General features: G+C 47.8%; 1 long non-coding RNA gene across 1 annotated transcript; it reads left to right on the top strand.

Annotated features, from left to right (window-relative positions):
* Nucleotides 1-1,709: 1,709 nt before the first annotated feature.
* LOC147692254 (uncharacterized) lies at nucleotides 1,710-4,794 on the top strand. The gene is made up of 3 exons (XR_015299817.1): nucleotides 1,710-1,816; nucleotides 2,571-2,696; nucleotides 4,492-4,794. It is a non-coding gene; the product is annotated as an uncharacterized LOC147692254 (long non-coding RNA).
* The last annotated feature ends 5,295 nt before the right edge of the window (nucleotides 4,795-10,089 follow it).

Consider the following 10,089-nt stretch of genomic DNA (forward strand, 5'->3'; position numbering starts at 1 on the left):
ATGATGTTTTCTCCTGCTCTGTGTTGTTGTATTGCAAATATTTGTTTTTTACATGGAGCAAGCCAATAATGCCGCTGATGACGATTACATTGTAGTTAAATTATATTTCAAAATCTTCTGTGCATTTCAGGTGCACTGCTCTCCTTCTCAGTGGGGTTGCTACTATGCTTATTTGTTTTCTATTTCGTGGTCTCATTGGCCTGAGTAACTATTATGTATGAGTGTACTTAACAGAACTGCGTAATGCTAGACACTAGGGGGCAGATTACATTTACAAGCCCCTTGCGCCACGTTTACGTTGCCTTGCGTGACGCAACAGCGGCGTAAACGTGCCGCATCCCTGCAAGTCATTTACAGCATGACGCATCTAGGGAGATGCGTCACGTTATAAAGCCATGGGCCTGCACCACAATGGGTGCGTTCCTAGTACGCAGGGTGGGCGGTCCAGCGGCTGTGCGCCTCGCAAAATTGCCTGCGTGAAATCTACAAGATTTAACGCAGGCACTTCTGCGACGCTGCTACGTCAATTCAATTCCTTATGTCTGCTCGAAGCAGGCGAAAGGACTGACACAGCATGTAAAGTATTGGGTGGCCCTGAGCATTACTGGAGTTGCATTGCGTTGGCGACGTGACTCCAGCGATGCGCCGCTCTTACGTGACGAGATGCGTCACGCAAGTGCCTACCCTTGCGCCAGGGCGCGCCGCATTGTAAATGAGGCACATCTGCCGTGTCGCAAGGGTAGTTTTGCGTGACGCATTTGATCTGGCGCATCTCTGGAGATGCGCCAGAACGCGTAAGTAAGTATGCCCCTAAGGGGCAGAATTGCAATTACCGTCGCATCCCTGCAAAGTAGCAGGGATGCGCCATTAATTGTGCGGCCCGCTACCACCACCAAACATGGTGCGCCGTATTTGCAATGCGGCTCCCCATGGGCCCAAAACGTCACCGAAGCTTTACTGCTGGAGTTGCGTCGCAACGATGGCGCAGCTCCATCAATGCTCTGGGGTACCCTATCTCCCCAATGCTGGGTCAAGCCGTACGTCTGCTTCAAGCAGGTGCAGGGTTTGTGTGACGCATCATTGTCCTAAAGGTGACTGATTGATATTTTGTAGATTTCCCTCAGCCACTATTAGGATGTGTTCCAGCGCAGGAATGCCCTCCCTTGCGCCGGAACGCCCCCTGATGGCGCAGGGCTTTATAACGGGATGCATCTCCCAAATGCGTCACGTTGTTATAATATTATACGCCGCACCATGGCGCCCTTTTTTGTTTAGCTGCTGCGTCACAAAAGTCACGCAAGAACGGCGCAAAAGAGCCGCAAGGGCTTAAATCTGCCCCTTCCTTTGTAACCCTGACAATAAGAAAAATAGTGGCGGTGGATTGATAGTTTGACTATTTAAATGACTGGTAATGTAGCAGGCAACTGTTAGTGTTGTCACTGATCTGACTGAAATCACAATGGAGTTTGTCTGTCACTTTGCGTCTTGCCTGCGGACTGCTGCCTGCCAGTCCTAGGTGAACGTTTCAGTACTTTGTTTAGTGAGTTACGTGACTTTCGAAGTCACAGGTCCGCAAATAAATAAAAAGTAACCATAATCAATATAATTTCGCGGAAATATTTTGTTATTGTTCTTTTGAAATGTTTGATTTGGTTGACATTGACAAGCAACAATCATCCATGTTTTCTGTTCTTTCTTTCATGTTGTACGTCAGCTCCCCCCAGGGGCGAGAGGAGGACACAGGAGCAGCAGGCGGCGGATGCTGTTCATCAACAGGGCCAGGATCGGGCAGGCGAGGGCTCCTCTGCTGGCCCCAGTAAGTTTTCATTTTAGACTAGTACCTATTTTTCCTAGCGTTCCTCATTTGAATTTTTTCAAAATTGTCTTTGCTCTTCTTGTAGACTGTATCTAAATTCTTATCCTGCCTCTACTATGACTCCCTGTGGTATTACTAGATTATTCTTATTAGTCTGTCTGTGTAGCTAACTAAGATTGCACGGTTGGCGAAACTCCCATGATTCTAGTCAGCAATAGCTCTATCAACTTAGTGCAGTCCTCTGGGATTGTCCATAATGTCTTTTGAAGTGTTCTATCTGGACTCATGCTTGCAAAAATTGCAAAACCTTTCGTTCAGTCACTCTAGTCTGGAGGACCAAAAAACACAGATTGTATTTAAATTTAAAAGCTTTATTAAAAGTAAACACATTTATTAAAATGAAGTCATAATAAAACTAAACGTTTAACTGATAATGGAAAAGTGGTTAGTGCTGACGATTAATTGAAGACATTTCTTGTGGTCGAGCCGAGCTCTCACCTGGTTTCAACTTGATCTTGTTGTTAGAAGTCCATCTTCTGTCTGTGTGGAGAAAAATGGTGCGTGTTAAAAAATCAGCCTTCATCAGTTGTGCCAAAAAGTGCAGCAAGACAACCTTCCCTGGAAAAAGGGACATTTTTTTTAACTTTAACGTAGACAGTCACAAATTACATTGTTTTCACATGTCTTCATTCCTAGACCAAATACTAGTGACTAGTGAGTGCTTTATTCTAAGATTCTTAAATGTACTTTGTAGGTGGAACATCTGGTGGCGGGGCCAGTGTGGTGGTGGTGCTCGACACGGAGGCGGAGGGCAATTCAACATCAGGGGAGGAGGCGGCGGCGCCGGATGTGAGAGTTGAGACGGTGGTGGCGGCCAGAGGTAAGCTCTTATATATTCCTTACTTATTGAGATTGAAGACTAGCTGGGAAGGCAAGAATATGAGATGCATGGCTGGGTGAATGATGAAGCAATGATGGGTGGAAGGACAACAGCCTGGGTGGGTGACACAGAAACTGTATGTGTCCATATACCTGGATCATGCTACTATCTGACTCTTAGATAGCATATGTGTATCTAGAGCAGGGGTACTCCTAGTACGGCCCGCGGGCCGGTGGTGGCCCGGCAAGCCTTCGTTGGCGGTGCGCTGACCTTGCAGACAATCACTGCTCCCCCGGCCCCCACAGAGCAGAGGCTTTTTTGTATTTCACCTGTTAGCGCCCCTGCATCTCCACTCTGACAATCACTGCTCCCCCGGCCCCCACAGAGCAGAGTGGAGATGCAAGGCCACAAAGAGGTGAAATAGAACTAAGCCTCTGCTCTGTGGGGCCGGGCAAGCAGTGATTGTCAGGGTGGAGAAGCAGGGGCGCTAAAACAAACAAAGCCTCAATAATATGTTAATGGTCTTTTAAAGACCTGTTAAGTACTTTGGTGTTGTTGTCTGTGTGTGCGCGTTGAGGAAGCGGTCTCAACCCGGGCTGAAGGCTGACACAGATAGACACACACACAGTGAGATGACAGAGGGAGAGGGAGGGCAGGAGGGAGAGAGAGATGGAGGGAGGGCAGGAGGGACAGCAGGAGGGAGAGAGATGTATGTAAATGCTGGGTCTGGTGGCTCAGTGGATGAGGGCATCTGCTGCAGGGACCTGTGTGCAACCTCATGGTCACAAGTTATCGTTTTGCTTTAGCCCCGCCCCCTCTGACTCCGCCCCCACCAGTGCGGCCCTCGGCCCCAAACTACACTGTAAATGTAGCCCCTGAGAGAAAGTTTGTGAGTACCCATGATCTAGAGAGAGTAGACGGTCAGTGGATGAACTAAGTGTAACTTTGAAGAGCATGTAACACTAACACTGCACCCGCACGTCCGTTCCAGTGTAGGAAAGGCAAGGAAAAGAACTTTTAATTTTGTCCAAATACTACCATAAATAGTAGCAGTAGTTTGTATTGCAAGCACTGCATAGATCCGGTTATTATGGTGGCCACTCCCTACCTCTCTTAATAAGTTTAGTAGTACTCAGTCATTCATGTGTGGGTGTATCACTGCCTGTCACTCAATAAAAAGCAAAGCACCTAAAGTCATCCCATATATAAGCAAAAACATCCCATGTGAAGTGATAGATAATCAGATTATTTATCTTCTTCAATTTTCCATTTCTAGTACTCATTTCCACTGTAGGGTGAAAGTTAAATTAATTAAGCAGTAGCCCTTGAGTTGTAACAGAGTATTCTCAGTGCCACCCGTAATAGAAAAGTAAGAGATTCACCACCTGCATGTACTGGACGGGTACAGTAACGCAACGGCAACGCAAGTCTAGGTCACTCCTCATGGCGTGCGTCTCTTTTTCTCGGGTGCAAGTTTACCGCGCTGGCATTATGCCGGCTTGCAGAAAATAACGTACCAATTTTCCAAAACAAGAGACAAGAAGAAGAATAAGACTGGTGTACTTTCATAGTCGACTCCAATGGAAGTCCACAGTGCTCATAGAATTTGTTCCTTAAACTCCCACTAATGTTAGAGCAAGGATGAAGAAGTGTGAGGTTAGATAGATACTGGCCTCAATAGTTATGTAATGCGCTTGCAAGTTGCTAGTTGTACTGCAGCACACATTTCTGCTGAATGATTGAGTTAATCTTAAAGAGCATTGGTTACAGACTATGTCTTTCTTTCTTCATATAGGTTCTCCTTCCAAACGAACAAGGAGGAAGGAGCTGGCTAGAGCGGCCCGGCAACGGAGAATCGAGGCCACTGTTGCGGAATATCGGCGGCTGGTGGCCCTGGAGGACGTGGAAAGTGTGCGGTCGACAACAACGACAACGTCGTCCTCCGTGGCCTCACCGGCTGCCACCGTGACCCAGCACAGTGGTCCACCGAGACTGAGCCGGGCTGCCAAAGGCAAACGCCACCGCCGAGCAGCAAGGCCAACAGCTGCTTCTCACAGGCCTTGCACCTGCAAGGCAGTGAAGGCACGCCTGCGCCGCACCACCCTGATGGTGTCCCGCCTTCAGCAGGAGCTCGCCTTGCTCCGCGAGGAGCATGATGCCCTGGCCCAAAAAGTGAACAGCATCCACCCATAGTGTCCCTTGCCCCTTTTTTAGAGACTTTTGGGGGGTGGGAATTGGGAGTTGGGTTTTTGGGGACTTTTGAAGGACAATCGTTGGGGTTAGGGAGGGTCTTGCGGGAGATTATTTTGTTAGGGATATAAATATACTTTTTCAAACTTTATCTGAGCATACCTGTTTTTTACTGCTTGCCTGGTGGGTGGGGGTTTAACGTTGACTGTTTTCCTGAAAGTTTAGTTCCATTTTCTTCCTTTAAGTGTAAATGCCCAAATGTTTTCAACACTAAGTGCCTCTCACAGACTAAGTGAAGTGAATCCAAGAGTCCTAGGACTTTAGTAGTACTACCTTCAGGCTCTCGTCTCTCGTACTAATACTCCATTATACCCCCAAACCACCAAACGCTTATCTTACCTGTAATTTGTGTTTGAAAGTAGGGCTAGGCCCAGGGCTGGCTCCACGGGAAACACCGAATAACGTTGGCAATCTTGGTCGGATAAAATTTCCTCATAGCGGTGGTAGTAGTGGTGTGACACAGTGGCAGTTGCATGCCTATGAAAAAAAAGAAAATGAAATCTGGTTTGTCCTCCTGAGCAATTCAACGGTACAACTGAGAATATAGCAGGTGACAGAAGTACAGTAGAGCAGTGCCACATTGTAGCCTAACAAATGGTAAAGTATAACTACTAATTCGGTTGAAGTTCTTTCACATTAGCAATGGTTCTTTGTCAAGCAGAGTAAGAATATATCATCGACAACTGTGGAAAGAAAGAATGCGACAGTACAGGGCCTGTGTGGAATTATTGATAACTATATTCAACATAAGGTCTCTGTAGCCAGATACCCGAGAGCCTTGCTGGTCACTATAAATCCATTCACAACAACACTCAATGGGGTTGGTCTGGAAGGTGTCACGTTTACTCCCCGTGATCCAGTCGATGCAAATATGGTTCCACCTCCAAATGTCACCAACACCCAGAAGTGTAAACACAGGGTGTTCGAGGCATTAGGCGAGGGAGAAAAATAACAAACTAAAATAAAAAATGTGGGATGGGTAAAGGTAGGGTCAGCAGGGAAAGGATACCTGTAAGAGAAGACAAGACAGGCATCAGTGAAGTGATGTCCTAACATACAAGGGTACTCTCATATAGTCTCACTAAATAGTCTGCAAGTCTCCCGCCTACTCATGGGAAATGTAGTTTCATAGTACGGTAGGCGCTTAGGGGCTGCGTAACCTGACAGAAGGTATAGTAGATAGAAAAGGAGAAATTGCTTTTTTTCTAGGTGTCCCCTCACTCACCAGGGTTGCCCCTTGGTGACATGCTTCATCATTGGGGCCATCCCAGTCCTCTACGGCCTGGGGCGTGCTGCGACTTGCGAATTACGTAGGAGCACTTACAAATGACTATGTGTGGTGCAGATAGTGGAGTGGACTAAGTGATGTGTTAAGGGATCAATGTAGAAGCCGAGAGAGAGCAAAGAAATGCAGTCACAGTCAGAGAAAAAGGCAAGGGATACTGTATCTATGTGGTTGTAGTGGTCCTGTTGGAAGTGGTAAGTAAGTTGCCCGCAGAAAAAAAATCCTCCTATTAGCGGCACTCCTCCATTGCAGCCGACGCTTCGTCCACCGATGTTGGTCACCAGAAGACACCCTGTCCACTGCCTGCCTGATGCTGAATTGTGGCTCGCTACTGTGAAGCCTGACTCCATCCTTTTTTCCCCATTGCAGAGACTGAAACCCGGCCTGTAATTATTCAACGAAAAACAGGAAGTGATATAATATTACAACACCACTGATAAATAAATATAAGGTATGTAGGCTGTGGAGTGCAAAAAGTCACAATTTGTTTTTCCTAGTAGACAGACAGTACAATGTTTTTGAAAGTGCGTACTCTGAGTCACCTTTTGAAGGATAAGTAAGTATGGGCAAATTAATGTAGCGGATCTTGCCCCTCAAGCTAGGTGTACTGTAAACTGTGTTTTAGAACAAAAATAGATCTTCCTAGCAGTGCTCCCACCCAAAAAACGAGGCCTAGCAGAAAACTGGAGACAAAACTTACTTTGAAAGTAAAAGTAGGCCGAAGTACCCTAATTACCCATTACCCCCCGTGGATTGTATTCAAACCACTTGCAAGCAACCAAGCAAAAGTAGCCATAGCCAGCATCGCTCCAAGACTCGAAATCCCCCCCACTCAAACACATGCAATAGAAATACTGCTAACCCTAACGAACCCTAAGTTAAGAATAGTGGCAAAGGCTTTCTTTAACTATGCCAAATCCCCCCTTTCCCACCATGGATTTTCTTCAAATGACTTGCAACCAAAATTACACATTCTCACGAGTGCTCTAAGACCCCAGAACTCAGTTTGAAAAATCTAGAACACCCCGATACACATGCAATCCTGCTGCTAGGGCTAACCCTAACGAACCCTAAGTTACAAAAAGTGCCAAAACTAAAGGCTTTTCCGCGCGGATTTTGTCCCAACCACTTCTACCCGGTATTAGACCTTCCCAGGAATGCCCCAAGACCCGGCAACCCACCCGCCAAGAAGCATAACACCCCCAAACAGGCCAAAAGCAAAATCTCATACTTGCAATATTTCTGGGCCTTCGGTCCAAACGCGCTGCGTAGCTAGGCCATAAGTCGGGGTTGGCACGACGGATTTCCTGAAAAGCAAATGCAATCAAGATTAGAGTGTCCCAGCAGTGCTCCCAGACCACGAAACTCACCCGCAAACACCAGCAAGCCCCCCAAACAGGCCCCCGAAAACGCTACATAGAGCAAAATGTCTGAAATAGCCCAAAAAAAATCGGCCTGGATTTTGTCCCAACCACTTCTACCCGGTATTAGACCTTCCCAGGAATGCCCCAAGACCCGGCAACCCACCCGCCAAGAAGCATAACACCCCCAAACAGGCCAAAAGCAAAATCTCATACTTGCAATATTTCTGGGCCTTCGGTCCAAACGCGCTGCGTAGCTAGGCCATAAGTCGGGGTTGGCACGACGGATTTCCTGAAAAGCAAATGCAATCAAGATTAGAGTGTCCCAGCAGTGCTCCCAGACCACGAAACTCACCCGCAAACACCAGCAAGCCCCCCAAACAGGCCCCCGAAAACGCTACATAGAGCAAAATGTCTGAAATAGCCCAAAAAAAATCGGCCTGGATTTTGTCCCAACCACTTCTACCCGGTATTAGACCTTCCCAGGAATGCCCCAAGACCCGGCAACCCACCCGCCAAGAAGCATAACACCCCCAAACAGGCCAAAAGCAAAATCTCATACTTGCAATATTTCTGGGCCTTCGGTCCAAACGCGCTGCGTAGCTAGGCCATAAGTCGGGGTTGGCACGACGGATTTCCTGAAAAGCAAATGCAATCAAGATTAGAGTGTCCCAGCAATGCTCTCAGACCATGAAACTCACCCACAAACAGACGGAACCCCCCCTAAGAGCACCTCAAAGGCAAGCAAGTCATCAAAAACACAAAAAAAATTCCGCCTGGGATTTGGTCCAAAACACTTTTATCCGGTATTAGAGCTTCCCAGCAATGGCCCCAGAGCCGTCAACCCAGGAGAAAACGAGTAGAAGACCCCCAAACAGCCAAAGAGCAAAAGTACAAAAATGGGGACTTAGTCACTTTTTCACAAATTTCCCAAATCACTCCGCGCGCGCTCTGCAGCTAGGCCCTAAGTCCCCTCAGCCACCATGGATTTGCTTCAAACCTCTTGCAAAGTAAAGTATATATAGCCAGCAGTGCTCCCACACCACGAAACTCACCCGCAAACACCAGGAAGCCCCCCAAACAGGCCCCCGAAAACGCTACATAGAGCAAAATGTCAGAAATAGCCCAAAAAAAAATCGGCCTGGATTTTGTCCCAACCACTTCTACCCGGTATTAGACCTTCCCAGGAATGCCCCAAGACCCGGCAACCCACCCGCCAAGAAGCATAACACCCCCAAACAGGCCAAAAGCAAAATCTCATACTTGCAATATTTCTGGGCCTTCGGTCCAAACGCGCTGCGTAGCTAGGCCATAAGTCGGGGTTGGCACGACGGATTTCCTGAAAAGCAAATGCAATCAAGATTAGAGTGTCCCAGCAGTGCTCCCAGACCACGAAACTCACCCGCAAACACCAGCAAGCCCCCCAAACAGGCCCCCGAAAACGCTACATAGAGCAAAATGTCTGAAATAGCCCAAAAAAAATCGGCCTGGATTTTGTCCCAACCACTTCTACCCGGTATTAGACCTTCCCAGGAATGCCCCAAGACCCGGCAACCCACCCGCCAAGAAGCATAACACCCCCAAACAGGCCAAAAGCAAAATCTCATACTTGCAATATTTCTGGGCCTTCGGTCCAAACGCGCTGCGTAGCTAGGCCATAAGTCGGGGTTGGCACGACGGATTTCCTGAAAAGCAAATGCAATCAAGATTAGAGTGTCCCAGCAGTGCTCCCAGACCACGAAACTCACCCGCAAACACCAGCAAGCCCCCCAAACAGGCCCCCGAAAACGCTACATAGAGCAAAATGTCTGAAATAGCCCAAAAAAAATCGGCCTGGATTTTGTCCCAACCACTTCTACCCGGTATTAGACCTTCCCAGGAATGCCCCAAGACCCGGCAACCCACCCGCCAAGAAGCATAACACCCCCAAACAGGCCAAAAGCAAAATCTCATACTTGCAATATTTCTGGGCCTTCGGTCCAAACGCGCTGCGTAGCTAGGCCATAAGTCGGGGTTGGCACGACGGATTTCCTGAAAAGCAAATGCAATCAAGATTAGAGTGTCCCAGCAGTGCTCCCAGACCACGAAACTCACCCGCAAACACCAGCAAGCCCCCCAAACAGGCCCCCGAAAACGCTACATAGAGCAAAATGTCTGAAATAGCCCAAAAAAAATCGGCCTGGATTTTGTCCCAACCACTTCTACCCGGTATTAGACCTTCCCAGGAATGCCCCAAGACCCGGCAACCCACCCGCCAAGAAGCATAACACCCCCAAACAGGCCAAAAGCAAAATCTCATACTTGCAATATTTCTGGGCCTTCGGTCCAAACGCGCTGCGTAGCTAGGCCATAAGTCGGGGTTGGCACGACGGATTTCCTGAAAAGCAAATGCAATCAAGATTAGAGTGTCCCAGCAATGCTCTCAGACCATGAAACTCACCCACAAACAGACGGAACCCCCCCTAAGAGCACCTCAAAGGCAAGCAAGTCATCAAAA

Source organism: Lissotriton vulgaris, chromosome 9 (genome assembly GCF_964263255.1).
Source record: "Lissotriton vulgaris chromosome 9, aLisVul1.2, whole genome shotgun sequence".
Taxonomy (NCBI): domain Eukaryota; kingdom Metazoa; phylum Chordata; class Amphibia; order Caudata; family Salamandridae; genus Lissotriton; species Lissotriton vulgaris.